This window comes from Pelodiscus sinensis, chromosome 26, assembly GCF_049634645.1.
Source record: "Pelodiscus sinensis isolate JC-2024 chromosome 26, ASM4963464v1, whole genome shotgun sequence".
In the NCBI taxonomy this organism is placed as follows: Eukaryota; Metazoa; Chordata; order Testudines; family Trionychidae; genus Pelodiscus; species Pelodiscus sinensis.
This window is the reverse complement of record NC_134736.1, coordinates 11148352-11163599: the sequence shown is the minus strand read 5'-3', so window position 1 is coordinate 11163599 and position 15248 is coordinate 11148352.

Genomic DNA, 15248 nt, shown 5'->3' with positions numbered 1-15248 from the left:
CACCATTGGCTAGTGCCCATCCGTTGCCAGGGGCTGGCTCCCAGCTGCAGCATAGCCGTACCCTTGAAGAGGAGGGTACCAGTCTGGACTCACACTTGAAAAAAACCATAAAAAGCCAGTACAGTTCATAGTGGTTCTCCAAAGCTTTTGATGTCATTTGTGTGTTGAATATAAGGCCCATCCAGTTGAGGTCTTTGTTCAAGCCATGAGAGAAGCAACCTCCATTATAATTGAAGCCAACGTAATTTTCCATGCTATGGCCTTCCAGAGGTAGGTATCTGGGACCAACCTGGCTATATCAGAGAAGCAAGAGGCAGGTGGCTGTGGTTATGTATCTCCTTGAGTTTCCATTAAATATGCACTTGCAGTTTGCATGAGCAGTGACTGTTGCTGCTAGCCCAAGAGCAAAGGCCAGCAGCTGAAGAATGCTGCTGCCCTTTCATTATCATGGCAGTGAAGTGCTGCTGAGATTGAGGAAGTATTTTTAGACTGGAGGAGTAGAATCGAGTCTTATTAAAGTGGAAATGACATTAATAGCAAGAGCATCTCTCCCTCCACCTCTCCCTCCTGCTTCGGGAGGTATCGCTCATTTCCTTTTCCTCTCGTCTTCCTAAGGGAAGGGATTCAGATCTGTTTAGTCCCTGCGCGGGCTCTTGTGAGACAGAGTGTGACAGGCCTGCTCTGGCAAGGTCTTCATGCAGCTGTTGCATTTCCTAGGCAGTCTAAGGCGTGGGGTTACAGGAGGTTGGGGATGTGGGCAACTGGCAGCCAGGACAGATTGCCAGCATGACTGGCTTGCTGATTTGGACACTAAAGGCTACGTTCTGGCTACTAGAACTGTAGGTTTACCAGGGTTACCAAGCTGTAACTAAAAACAAGGGGGCCAGTGGGACAGATGAGAAGGACGGTCCAGGGCTTTGGGCGCTAGGGTTCAGAAGAACCTGATTCAACTGCCTGCTCTGCCACAGACATTCAGAAAAAGTCACTTGGGGCCAGATTTTGAAATCAATGAGAGTTGGGCACCAAAATACCTTTAAAAATCTGACTCTCTACCTCCCTAGGTCTCTGCTCCCCAGCTATGCAATGGGGATAACACACTTCCCTACCTCTTCTGAGGACAAATACATTAAAAAGTGCCAGGTGCTGGGGGCCAGGTATGTACCTAAGAGACTCAGATTCCTTTTTACTTTTTTTGCTCCTGTGTGGACACACAAGTCACGGTGGGGACACTTCAGGAGCTCTGCATGTCAGCTGAAAATTTCTGAACAACAACTGAAAGGGGAATGGTGGGAGGTTGGCTGAAAACCAAAAAAAGAAAGTGCTGCAAATTCGACTAAAAATTTTGGTTTTTCATGGAAACAGTTATTGAAGTTTCTCCTTTATCAAAACCTGAAAGTGACCAAAACTTGGTTTGACCATCCCTGAAAGGTGTCTGTCCAACCTCTTCCTAAAATCGTCCAGTGATAGAGATTTCACAGCCTCCACTGGAAGCCTATTCCAGAGCTTAGCTGCCTTTAAAGGTTTCCCCACAATATCTAACTCAGGCACGGGTAATAAGTTTTGAACGGGGACCACTTCACACATTTCGGAAGTGGCTGTGAGCCAACCCGGAATGGGTGGGGCCTCTGGTGGAAGGGGCGGGATTGAGAGCTACCCTATCAGGAGCTTTTCTTGGCCTGGGGTCCCAGCCCCCTGACTTCTGGCCAATGCAAGGGACCTGGAGCAGAGGGGAGGGTGCCAGGGGCTAGCCTCCTCGCAGAGTTGTCTGGGGTGGAGGCTTGGATTTCATATACCAGGGCTCACAGCTCCTGGCCCCCGATGCTAACCTGTAGCCTGGCAGCTGCCTAGCAGGCACAAGTCCTTTAAAAAGAAGCAGTTGAAAGGGCTCGTGCCACCGGGCAGCTCCCAGGCAACGAGCCAGTGGGGCAGAGCTGTGGACTCTTTTCAATTGCTTGTTTAAAGGGCTTGTGCCTGTCGGGTGGCTGTCAGGCTGTGGCTGTTTCTGTTTAAACAGAAGCGGTTGAAAGGACTCGCATCTCTGGCTCCCTAGCAATGCGCTAGAGGTGCGGGAGCTGCAAGCCCTTTTAAGTGCTTCTATTTAAAGGGCTGGCGCCTTCCGCACGGCTGCTAGGGAAGGCCTGGGGAAGACGCGAGTCCTTTAAACAGAAGCAGTTAGAAGGGCTCATGCCCCTCTCCCGCTCCGAGGCAACGTGCTACCGGGCGGGGCCTGGAACTGCCTCGCGGGCCGGATCAAAGCCCTAGGCGGGCCAGATCCATCCCACTGAGAGACTTTTGCCCACCCCTGATCTAACCTTAATCTCTTTTGATGTAGATTAAGCCCGTTATTAAGTCCTGCCTTGAGTGACATGGAGAACAATTGATCACCATCCTCTTTCTAACAGTCCTGACTATTTGAAGGCATAATAGGTCCTCCCCTCCCCCCAAGTTGCCTCCTCTCAGGATGAAATGCCCTTTTCTTTTAACCTTTCCTCAGAGAGCAGGTTTTCTAACCATTTTTATCCATCTTCTCCAGACTCCCACCAATTGGTCCACGTGCATTCTAAGGTGTGGACACAATGCTCCAGTTACGACCTCACCAGGGCAGAACAACCACGTCCTGAGCCTTACATAGGGAGGTCATTCAACAGGCCCCAGAATAACGTTAACTCTTTTCACAAATGTTGATGATTTATATTCAATATGTAACCCCAGATCAGTCTGGGTGATCATACAAGATTGGAATCTTTGAAAATCAAGCACATGCGAGAGATGATCCCTGCCCTAGGGGAATTTACAATTGGGCCCAACACCAAAGGGTCTCATCTTAGAGAAGAGCAAGAACTCATCCTGAACAGGCGGGTTCCCCGGCCTTATTGATCACCGGCCTCTTCAGCCTTTGTTGCCATTGTGAAACCGTATCATTATCCTGCTGTACAATGAAATGTGGCCTAAAAAGGAGTCTTTGGACTCAATTTGCTGCTTCTGGTTTCTCGCTATTGACGTGGTGTGTTGATTCCTTGCTGACGAGAGGCTCCACAGCCAGTGTGTGCTCTTCCCCCACATTCTGCTCGACGAACATAGCTCAGCCCTGACCTGGAAAGGGCCCCTGATGGGGAGAAGTCATCGCTTACTCTCAATAGCTTTTCAGTCCCGGGGCGCCTCTGCCATGGACTGGAACAGAACCAGTGTCCTTCCAAAGAGAGGCTGCCTACCCCACCTCTAGCCAGTCTCCCAGTTAACCCCTCTGATGCCGCAGCTAGGAAGTGGGGAGGGGAGAGGTGATAGTGGGCACCATCTCCTACTGGGTATCACCGCCCTCTTTAGTTCCATCAATAGGGCATGCAGCGTAGCACATTCATTTGGACATCCCACAGCCACACCACCCTCCAATCATCATGAGGAAACAATCAGGCTTGAATTGCTAAAGCAACTCATTTAAGATGCTGTGGGAGAAGACAGAGGTCTCAGCTTTGACATCCTCCAGTGAGCTGACTAGATATCTCCATCTTGTAGCAGAATATGGAAAGGTTAAGGGAGTTGCCCAAGGTCACCTAGGGTACGTCAAGGCTACAGGCTTTTTTCGACAGAGGCTTTGTCGACAGATACTGTTGACAAAGCCTCTGTCGAAAAAGAGCATCTAGACTATAAAAGCAAGCCGCTTTTTCAAAAGAGTCTAGATGCTCTCTTTCGAAAAAGCAGAGTTTCCATGCAATAGAGCCTTTTTTCAACAGAGTACTATTGAAAAAGGCGTTTTCCTCGTAGAATGAGGTTTACCGCCGTCGACAAAACTGCTGCATTCTGTTCACTTACTGTTGACACAACATGGCGGTAGTGCAGACACAGGTATAGTTTTGTCGACAATGCCCACTTGTCAACAAAACCCTTTAGTCTAGACACACCCCTAGAGTACATCTACACAGCAGCATTATTTGAGAATAACTGATGTTATTCTGAAATAACATAGTCTGCACCTATACTACAAGCAGTTTTTTTTACTCCGACTCCTGTAACCCTCATTTTACGAGGAGAAAGAGAAGTTGGAGCGCTCTTCTTCGGCTTTCCTGCTGGGTAGACAGTGCCAAAAGCTGAAATAAGTTATTTTGACTGCAGCTATGCAATTGATGTCGCCGAAGTCGCATAGCTTATTTTGGCGTTAGCCCTGCTGTGTAGACAGGCCCTTAGTGAGTTAGATGCATAAGTGCTGACTGTGATCATTGGATCTTCATGGATTGCTTTTCCCCTTGGTCCTGGAGTGAACTGCTCTTCGCATGGAGCAGCCTCTGCTGGAAGCACAGAGACAGCCCCACACAGAGCACCAGGTTCAGGCTAGTTCAGGGGTGAGTTTAGTCTCCCTCTCCCCCTTCCCCAGTAATCAGGTGGCGATGATTTGCTTTCAGTGCTTTTGAGGTGAACTGAAGCAGCAACATCATCCAGCTGACAAAACAATCGCCCCAGATTTGCTGCTCAGAGGCAAACATTTGGATCCTCAGCTCTTGTCCTTCGAGAGCCATTCTGGCTCGGCTACACAGACAAGCGAGTTACAAGCAGAAGGAGAAGGGGGAATGTAGAGGAGTGGGGCTTTATTTCCTCCAAAGGAGGCTGTTGGCAAGGACCACAATACCTGGAAGTGCCTCACAAGCAACCCAGCCATTGCAATAGCTTCATCGACACCACAGGAACGAGGCTGGATTGAGTTACTGGCTGACATTTGAAAGGGAAAAAGCTGAATAGATGCTGCCGCACTAGCAAGGCAATGAATGAAAAAGGGAGCGTTTCATACATGACTAGACAGACGGCCGGCACTGTGATAGATTACCATCTGCAGCTGGGCTGACAGGAGAGAGACTCCAAAATAAAAGGATCTTGGTTCACACATGAAACATCCTCTCCCCACAAACCTGCATTCACATCACACACATATCTTTGTTTCACCAGGGCTTTTTTCAGTGCCATCCCCTTGTACCGACAGTAGCAAATGTATAACCTATTAGGAAACTCATTATTAGCCTGGAAAGACTTTTGTTTTATAGCCAATTTATGAAGAAGTTGTAATCAGCAGGAAGTTGGCCGAAGCGCTGCAATTTGATCAGAATTTATCCTCGGTGAAGGCAATAGATTTACACCCAGGACAAACATGTTCTCCAAGCACCTCAAATACTAACTATAGTTTAAGATTAAAATAAAAGAATCTGAACTTCACCAATACACATAATTTTAAATAGAACCTGTGCTTTTATTAGAAGAATGCATTGGTTAACTAGATCTGTTTATATTTTAAATTGATCCAGTAGTTCAACTTGTAGAAACCACTAATGTAGACACACTGCAACTAATTAACAAGCAAGCCTTAAACCGCATAAGAGTAACTACATCATGATGACCTAGATTGATTTCTGTATTGATTTAGTTAAGCCAGCATATTCTAGTACAGACGTGATGTTGGACTAAAAATAGTTGCACCATGAACTTCAAGCAGTTGAGAGAGGGTTGTCTCTATTAGTTCAGAGTTAAGGAAATAATTATTTCACCTTGTCCAGCACACTGCTATTATTGAGTTTATTCATAACTAGCAGCTTTGCTGAGCATTGCTTGGGTGCTTAACTCAATTTTTTCTGAAAAATAAAAGGAAAATGTATGTGATTTATTGAAACTATTTTTAAAAAGTTAACTTGAGTAATTTTTAAAATAAAAATTCCATCAAGTGTATTTTTTTCATCCCTGTAAACTCTCATTTGCTATGTATTAACGAAAAAGGACTATAGTAAGTATGGTTTTCAATAACATTGTCTTTTATTTTACAAGCTATAAGCATTGATTTAGCTGTGCCAAAACAGAGCATTACTCCAAATTTCTCCATTTTATCTTTTTTTCTATTCCAAGTTCACTCTGTTTCTGGATCATCTTGGTTCAGTCTCCTCATCATTCTCTAAGTTGTGTCAATCTGAGGACTGTATTCACTTTAGTGATTGTCTCTTTTCTGTTTGGCTCTATGAGAAGCATAGAATCATAGAATACTAGAACTGGACAGAACTTCAAGAGGTCATCAAGTCCGGTCCTGCAGTGAGGGCAGGGGACTAAGGACCATCTACATCATCCCTGATAGATGGCTGTATAACCTGCTCTTAAATATCTCCACTGATGGAGGTTCCAAAACCTCCCTAGGCAACTTATTCCAGTGTTTAACCACCCTGGCAATTAGGAAGTTTTTCCTAACATCCAACCTAAGCCTCCCCACCCCTGCTGCAATTTAAGCCCATAGCTCCTTGTCCTGTCATCAGAGGTCAAGGAGAACAATTTTTCCCCCTCCTATTTGTAACACCCTTTTAGGCACTTGAAAACTGATCTCATGTCCTCTCTCAGTCTTCTCTTTTCTAAACTAAACAAACCCAGTTATTTCAGTCTTCCCTCATAACTCATGTTTTCTAGACCTTTAATCATTTTTGTTGGTCTTCTCTGGAGCTTCTCCAATTTCTCCACATCTTTCTTGGAATGTGATGCCCAGAACTGGACACAATACTCCAACTGAGGCCTAATCAGTGCAGAGTAGAGTGGAAGAATCACTTCTCGTGTCTTGCTCACAACACTCCTGTTAATGCATCCCAGACGCATGTTTGCTTTTTTTGCAGCAGCGTCACACTGTTGACTCATATTTAGCTTGTGGTCCACTATGACCCCTAGATCCCTGTCTGCAGTACTCCTTGGTAGACAGTCACTTCCCATTCTGTATGTGTGAAATGGATTGTTTCTTCCTAAGTAGAGCACTTTGCATTTGTCCTTATTAAACTTTATCCTGTTTACCTCAGACCATTTCTCCAGTTTGTCCAGATTATTTTGAATCATGACCCCATCCTCCACTTGCAACTCTTCCCAGCTTGGTATCACCCGCAAACTTAATGGCTGTGTCTACACTGGGCCACTTATTCCGGAAAAGCAGCCGCTTTTCCGGAATAACTTGCCAGCTGTCTACACTGGCCGCTTGCTTTTCCGGAAAAGCAATGACGATCTACTGTAAAATTGTCAGTGTTTTTCCGGAAAAAACTATGCTGCTCCCGTTCGGGAAAAAGTTCTTTTCCAGAAAAACTATTCCGGAAAAGGGCCAGTGTAGACAGCACAGTAGTCTTTTCCGCAAAAAAGCCCAGATCACGAAAATGACGATCAGGGCTTTTTTCCGGAAAAGTGCATCTACATTGGCCACGGACGCTTTTCCGGAAAAAGTGCTTTTCCAGAAAAGCATCCTGCCAATGTAGACGCGCTTTTTCCGGAAATACTTATAACTTAAGCATTTGCGGAAAAGGGTGCCAGTGTAGACGTAGCCAATAAGCGTACTCTCTCTGCCATCTTAGTTGTGATTGAGATGGCTGGGGGCTAGACTTGATGAACTCCTGAGGTCTCTTCCAGCTCTGTTTTTATGATCTTCTAAATCATTGAAGATATTGAACAGAACCTGTCCCAAAACAGACTCCTGTGGAACCCCATCCAGCATGACTGTGAACTATAAATAACTGCTCTTTGAGAATGGTTTTGCAGCCACCTTACAGTAGCTCCATCTAGGTTGTATTTCTTTATTTTTGATAAGGACATGTGAGACTATATCAAATGCTTTACTAAAGTCTATGTATGCCATGCCCATCACTTCCTCCTTATCCACAGACTTGCTATCCTATCAAATAAAGCAATCAGATAGGTAACAGCAAGCATGGATTTGTAAAGACAAATCATGTCAAACCAATTACCTTATTTTCTTCCAGATATTTGCAGATTAATTCCTTAATTACTTGCTCCATTATCTTTCCTGGCACAGAAGTTAAACTGACTGGTTTTTAGTTTCCTGGGTTGTTCTTATTTCCCTTTTACAGACGGGCACTATATTTGCCGTTTTTCAGTCTTCTGGAATCTGTCCCGACTTCCATGATTTTTCAAATATGATAGCTAACAGCTCAGACACCTGCTCTAGTATTCTAGGATGCATTTCATCAGCTCCTGTTAACTTGCAAACATCTAACTTCTCTAAGGAATTTTTAATTTGTTCTTTTCCTATTTTAACTTCTAAACCTACCCCATTTGCAGTAGCATTCACTATGTTGGGCATCCCATCACCATCAATGTTCTTGGTGAAAACCGAAACAAAAGAAGTTGTTAAGCACCTCTGCTATTTCCATGTTTTTTGTTATTGTCTCCAATGTTTGCCATTTCATTCTCACACAATCAAATCCTAATATGGCTTTAAGTTATGGTAAGAGTTAAGTACACCAAATGTGGTGGTCCTAGCTCTTATCATTCAGGAGGAGTTCCTCATCAAACAGACAAACTCTCTAAAATATATAGTAGATGAGAAATGTATAGAATATTTTCTGCAGATAATTAGTCTCAGAGGTGTTAGTCTGTAGCTTTAAAAACGAGTAGTCCTGTGGCACCTTAGAGACTAACAAAAAATATTTTGTTAGCCTGTACAATACCACAGGACCATTCATTGTTTTGCAGATAATTAGTTATTGATCTCTAAGTTTACTTATAACAAATTTAAATCAATTATTCAAGTTGCTTTGGTAAGTGTGGGATTTATATAACTTGAGCTCTATTTTTGGAGTATTACTGAAGGAGCATTCCTTAGAACAGGGGTGGGCAATCATTTTTTGCCAGAGGCCACTTTAGACATTTTTGAAGTGGCCTCAGGCTGCTCTGGAAGGGGCGGGGCCAGGATACTTCCCTGCTTTCCCACCCACCCCCAGACCATGATTGGTGTGGAGGTGAGGGAGCGTGTGAAGTCTTTGCCCTCTCGCCCCCAGAGGTTCCCCCTTGGTGCCCATGCCGGTGAGAGGAGACTGCATACTCCCTCTTCTGCCCACAGGCCAATTAGGGCTTGGGGGCGGGGAAACGCACGAAGTCTCCTCCTGCCCTGCCAGGAGCATGTGATGCTTCTAAGTGCCATGCCCTCCTGGCAAGGTGGGAGGAAACTTTGTGTGCTTCCCTCTGTCCCCAGGCTCTAATTGGCCTGGGGGCAGGGTAGCGGCAGGGCCTTTGTGGGCTGGATCAACCTACTTGGCCCTTTTGCCCACCCCGTCTTAGAATCAGGTTTTGAGGAAGAAGAAATACTCTGTTAGAAAATCCAACCTTTGTTTTCCAGTGTGTTGTCTCCAATGCTTGCTTAAAACGCATTGAACAGTAACTTCAATAATGTTATGAATTAATAGTCATGGAAAGCGTGCCTCACGCATTCATCAAGTTCTAGATAGTATTGGGGCAGCAAAATATGTTGCCACTTCCCCCTGAATGGGCTAGACTGCAGTTTGGTAAAATAGACAAGTAATCAATAGGTTAAAACACATGTTGCTTGCAGTCCATTTTAAATCCAGACCAGCAGATAGGGAAATCTGGTGCCAAGAAGTCAGTTAACTCCCAGCTTGTCTGCTTCCCTCCCTCACACCCACCCGTCTATTTTCATGTCAGGCAGAGATGTAGTAATAAACGGAATCTGTCCTTCAACGGTGAAACTGCAGCTCTCTCCTCCCACTTAGCCACTATGACAGCCCTAGTTTTATGAACTGCTAGCCTAAGCAGATGTGGTAGAGAGATGAAAATAAAAACAAGGCCTTATAGAAGCAGAAAAAGAGCATCATAGAAATATGAAGTCAGACAACAGTACAACTGAGTTCATGCTTCCTCTTGTAAAAAGCTAAACATTCCCCAGCATAGGTACCCTTGGGGATTTGAAGGAGAAAATCACTGCAAAAGGCTATGGGGAGAGAAGGGGGGAAGAGTCCAATAGCCGAACTGGGAGTCAGCTATTTCTGTAGTGCACTATTTTAAAAGTATAACATTGCTCTCAGCAGATGCCAAGTTTCCACTTTCGGAAGCCTGCCAAACCACCCGTGGTAACTCCCCAGAATGCTAGTAGGAATTAGCCCATGTAGTCCACACTGAGCATTTGTCTATGTTATGGTTGGCATTGAAAGCCAATTATACAACTCATTTTGACTGTGTAGCGACAGCCTTACAGACCTTTAGGAAGCAGCCATCGACTCATATCTGCAGTAATAAAAAGATAGCTCACTTCTTTGTTCATCTATGGGGGACATGAGTGCACTGGACTGGCCAGACACTGTTGAAAGACACTCTCAGTAGTTTCTCCTGTAAAATGGGCAGAAGACACTGAAGCTCTGTCTAAACGGTCAGGTTTTTGTGGAAGAGAAAATGCAAATGAAGCACTCATTAGCAGGGCTCGACAAATAATGCAATCTACTTGCCCGTGGCAAGTAGATTGCAACACGGAAGAGCTGGGTTTGGGTGATCTGTGCATGCGCAGAACGATTTGCGCATGCGCAGATCACCGGACAGCGCGGCTGGCGAGCGGGGCTCACCACGGTTCGGCGAGCCCTGCTCATTAGCATTTCTCACGTTTTCATTTGCATATTCCTTTCCGATCCTTTTTGCGGATGAGGTTTTTGTGGAAAAAACCACAGTGTAGACAGGGCCATTTTGCACAAAAAAAAAAACCTTTTGCGCAAGAACCTTTATTTCTCATTTTTTCGGTTCTTGCACAAAAGGGTTTGTTTGCGCAAAATGGCCCCATCTACACCGTGTTCTTTTCCGCAAAAAGGATTGGAAGAGAATATACAAATGAGAGCAAGAGAAATGCTAACGAGCGCTTCATTTGCATTTTCTCTCCCGCAAAAACCTGACAGTGTAGCCTAATGGTGTGTAGGTGAAAGGCCTACGTAAAGATTGCAGGATTTCCACTCAGGGTACGTCTAGACTACAGGCTTTTGTCAACAGATATCAAGCGCTGGCTCTTCAGTTGCCTCTCTGCCCACTGTCATGCTGCTCCTGCCTTGGAGCTGCCCCCCGGGGAACCTCCTGCTGTCTGTGCAGGGTGCGGGAGGGAAGAGAAGGGAGGTGGTGCTCATGTCAAGGTGCCCCTCCTCTTCCCACTTCTGTACCCTAATTCCACACAGAGAAAAGGGGATGGAGGGAGCCTGACAATGCAAATCAGAGTGTGTGTGTGTGTGTGTGTGTCTGTCATTCTCACAAACACACGCTGTCCTTCCCTCTCGTTTCCCGACTCAACACGTATGTGGGGGGTTGTTGTTCCTTTTTGTACTGCTTGCAAAGTGGGTTATTTGGGGTTGTTGACTGGTCTGTGCATTTTGTCATTTTCATTTCTCTTACACAAATGTAATTCTTTGATTCATGAGTTCTAAAATGCCTAACCAGTCGTGGCTGGAGCAAGCTCCACAGGCCGTCCTTGCCTGCAGACACCACTCCTGCAGCTCCCGTTGATCAATAACAGGGACCTGTGGCCAGTAGAAGCTGTGGGCTCAGTGCCTGTAGATATGGGGCAGCACATGGCACCACAGAGCTGCTCTCAGGAGTGGTGCAGGGCCAGGACAGGAGTAAGCTGCCTTAACCCCCCTGTTCTACCACCCAGAAGCCATCTCAGTTGAATAGTGCCCAGCCACAGCCTGCTTCCTGAACCCCTGTCCCAGCCCTGAACCTCCTCTTACACCCAACCTCCTGCCCCAAATGTGAGTCCCCCTGCACCCATACTCCTTCCCACAGTTTGTATCCTGAAACTCTTCCTGGACCCCAGTCTCCCACCCTGGGTTAAGCCTGGGGCCTCTCCCTCACTCCAAACTCTTTGGCCCAAGACCAGAGCCAGCACTTCATCCCCTTACCCCAGCCTGGTGTAAGTGAGTGAGGATGGTGAAGGAAGGGGGATGGAGTAAGCAGGGTGAGGCCTTGGAGAAAGGGTGGAGCAGGGGCAGGAAGTAAGCGGGCCCATGGTATTTGGGTTGGAGGTAGATCTTACATCGCCCTTAAATAGAAAAAGTGATGTTGTGGTTAAAAAGGTTGGAGACCCCTGGACTTTTTAAGGATAAGCTTTTCAAAGAAATCAAAGTGAGTTTGGTACCTAATTCCTATTGGCTAGTATGGACCTAACTCCTTTGGAGCGCCTTTCAAGAGCTGTGCATTAGCGCAAAGTATTATTACGGCCAACAAGTAGCAGAGCTGAAAATAGAATTCAGAACCTCGGGCACCTGGCTCTCTGCCCATTCCTTGCAATCAGGGGCATGTAGGGATTTCTCTGATGTGAATTCTCTAGTGAAGCTCGTTTCCGCCCCAAAAGTAACACTTCCAGATGGAGAGTTTCTAGCCCCTAGTTGAAAACTTGGTTCCACTTTTGCAGAAGTTTCATTAACATGAAAATTCAATAGGAAAGAAAGGAATAAAACCCTCTCAACAGAGAATGTCACCAGCTTTGCTGGTCGTACCCCAATGTGACTCATCACCATTCTGCTAGGACCGCTACTGCCTCTGCCCTGCTCAAAAGAGAGATTCATGAACTGGCAACTTTTCACCTGGCCAGATTCTCAAAGAGGTTCCTCCCTCCCTCCCTGAATGTAACTTGGATTGTGGGCATTTAGCAACTCAGGGGTGGGGCGAAGAAAAGTCAGGCCTTTTAGTTTTCAGTCCCTGCTTCCTTTTAATAATTAAGCAAATTATGCAGCCTCTGAAGTTTGCTACGCTTCATGCTTCCCTATTCTCCACAGGCTTGTCTAGCATCAGATGCTGGCACTTCGTTAAAAGCTTTAAAGAAAAGTAGCTTGCAGATAAGCTGATGCTATAAGGCATGTGTATGTGTTTACGTGTATGTGTGACAGAGACAGAGAGTGTTCTCGCAGAGGCCAGACGTGCACAGGTGAGTTACTGGAAATCAGTAACCAAGGAAACTAATTGGAGCTGACAGGAAGTGTATTGTGCCTCATCACTAATGCTAGAATAGCCTGGGAAGAGGAGATGCTGTCCCCTGCATCCTTCCATGCAGCAAAGGAATTAAAAAAAGAGACCAGTCCAGGGGCAGGCATGAACATCAGGGACGGGAGCATATTACAGCTCAACTATTTACACCAAAACAGAGGAAACAGACCATCACTCCGAGGGATTGTGCCTTCAATAATGAACCAATTCACTCACGTAAAAACCATCCCTCCCTATTCACTAAGCTCAACCAGCACGGGCTCGTATGCTGTAACAGACATGTCCTGGCATGCTTAACATAAGAACTCAGACAGGCAGAGCTAATTTCCGGTCGAGTTCCTTGTTGTGCATTGGATTATACAAGCTACCCTGCCAGACTCTGAGCTTGGGGACACAGGCATAATGCGGAGAAACCCCACTGTACCACAGTCCAGAGTTACCCAAGTTGGAGTAAGATCAGGATATGTTTCAGGGGCAGATTCTCAAGGAAAAATGTTGGCTCAATAGCTTCAGAGCAGAGTTTCTCTATGTTTCTTATTGGACCAATAATGTCCCTAAGGGTCCAGGGAAGGTGGTTACCCCAGTGCAGGGTTGCACACATTTAGCCTGGTCTACACTAGGGAGTTATTTCAAAATAACCATCTGGTTATGTCAAGATCGGTACTCCTACTTTCCTCAGGGAATAATAACTATTTTGAAATTAGCATTTTGTAATAGTGGTAGTGTGGATGCTCCGGTGCAGCTATTTCAAAATAACTACGCCCCAGAATAAATTCAAACTAATTACACCCCAGTGCTTCCTGAGGCTCTAAATTGAGGTAGTGTGTCCACATTAACGGAGCCTACCTCAGGCTCATTTCAAAGCTTCCCTGTTCTGGGGACACGCCCTTTCGATTTTGTTATTTCAAGAGTTAGTATTTCAAATTTAGAATCATGGAGCTTGAAGAGACCTTAGAAGGCCATCAAGTCCAGCCCCCTGCCTAAGGCAGGACCAATCCCAACTAAATCAACCAGGCCAGGGCTTTGTCAAGCCGAGACTTAAACACCTCTAGGGATGGACTCTCCACTACTTCCCTAGGTAACCCGTTCCAGTGCTTCACCACCCTCCTAGTGAAATAGTTTTTCCTAATATCCAACCTGGACCTCTCCCACCACAACTTGAGATCACTGTTCCTGGTTCTGCCATCCGTCACTACTGTGAACAGCCTCTCTCCATCCTCTTTGGAACCTCCCTTCAGGAAGTTGAAGGCTGCTCTCAAATCCCCCCTCACTCTTCTCTTCTGCAGACTAAACAGACCCAGCTCCCTCAGCCTCTCTTCGTAGGTCATATGCTCCAGCCCCCTAATAATTTTGGTTGCCCTCCGTTTAACCCTCTCCAATGCATCCACATCCTTCCTGTAATTGGGGGCCCAGAACTGGACACAATACTCCAGATGTGGTCTCACCAGAGCCGAGTAAAGAGGAGTAATCACATCTCTGGATCGACTGGCAATGCTCCTCTTAATGCAACCTAATATGTCATTAGCCTCCTTGGCTACAAGGGCACACTGTTGACTCATGTCTAGCTTCTCATCCACTGTAATCCCCAGGTCCTTTTCTACAGAACTGCTGCTTAGCCAGTTTGTCCCCAGCCTGTAGCAATGCTTGGGATTCTTCTGTCCCAAGTGCAGGACTCTACACTTGTCCTTGTTGAACCTCATTTAGTTATTTCCTAGTGTAGACATGCCCTTAGGGCTGTTAACTATAGCCCCATAGGGGGAAAAGAGGGAGTATGGTTATGGTCAGAAACAGGAATTGGTGTCTTGTAGCTGTGACACCGGTGTTACCATACTAGTCTGGGGACTCCAGGGGATGCTACTTAAAAGCAGACAAAGCTGAAGAAGGTATTGCACCAGTCACTTCAGACTTTACTCAAACTGCAGAGATCTGCCAAACAGAACTGGAAGCCAGAGAACTAACACGTTCTACTCCCAGTTACACTACTACCTTTTTCCTAGCTCCTCTCACTGTACTCTCTCACCACTAAAGTGCCACTCAAAATCTTGGGCCCAGACTTGCCGAGGTGTTGTGGCGGCTAACTCCCATTGATGTCACTTAGCTGCCTTTGAGAACCTGGGCCTTGGAGCTTGATTTTCAGAGGAACTGAGTTCTTTCAGGTCCCAGTGAGTTCTCTAAGGCTATGTCTAGACTGCAAGCCTCTTTCTAAAGAGCCTCTTTCGAAAGAGAGCGTCTAGACTGCACGTTGAACTTTCGAAAAAGCAGCATCCAGTGAGTCTGGATGCTCTCTTTCGAAGAAGCCCTATTTACATTCAAGAACGCCTTCTTTCGAAAGAGGAACTTTCGAAAGAAGGCGTTCTTCCTCGTAAATTGAGGTTTACCGCCATCGAAAGAAAAGCCGCGTTCTTGCGATTTAATTTCGAAAGAACGCGGCTGCAGTCTAGACGCAGGTGAGGTTTTTTCGAAAAAAGGCTACTTTTTTCGAAAAAACCCCT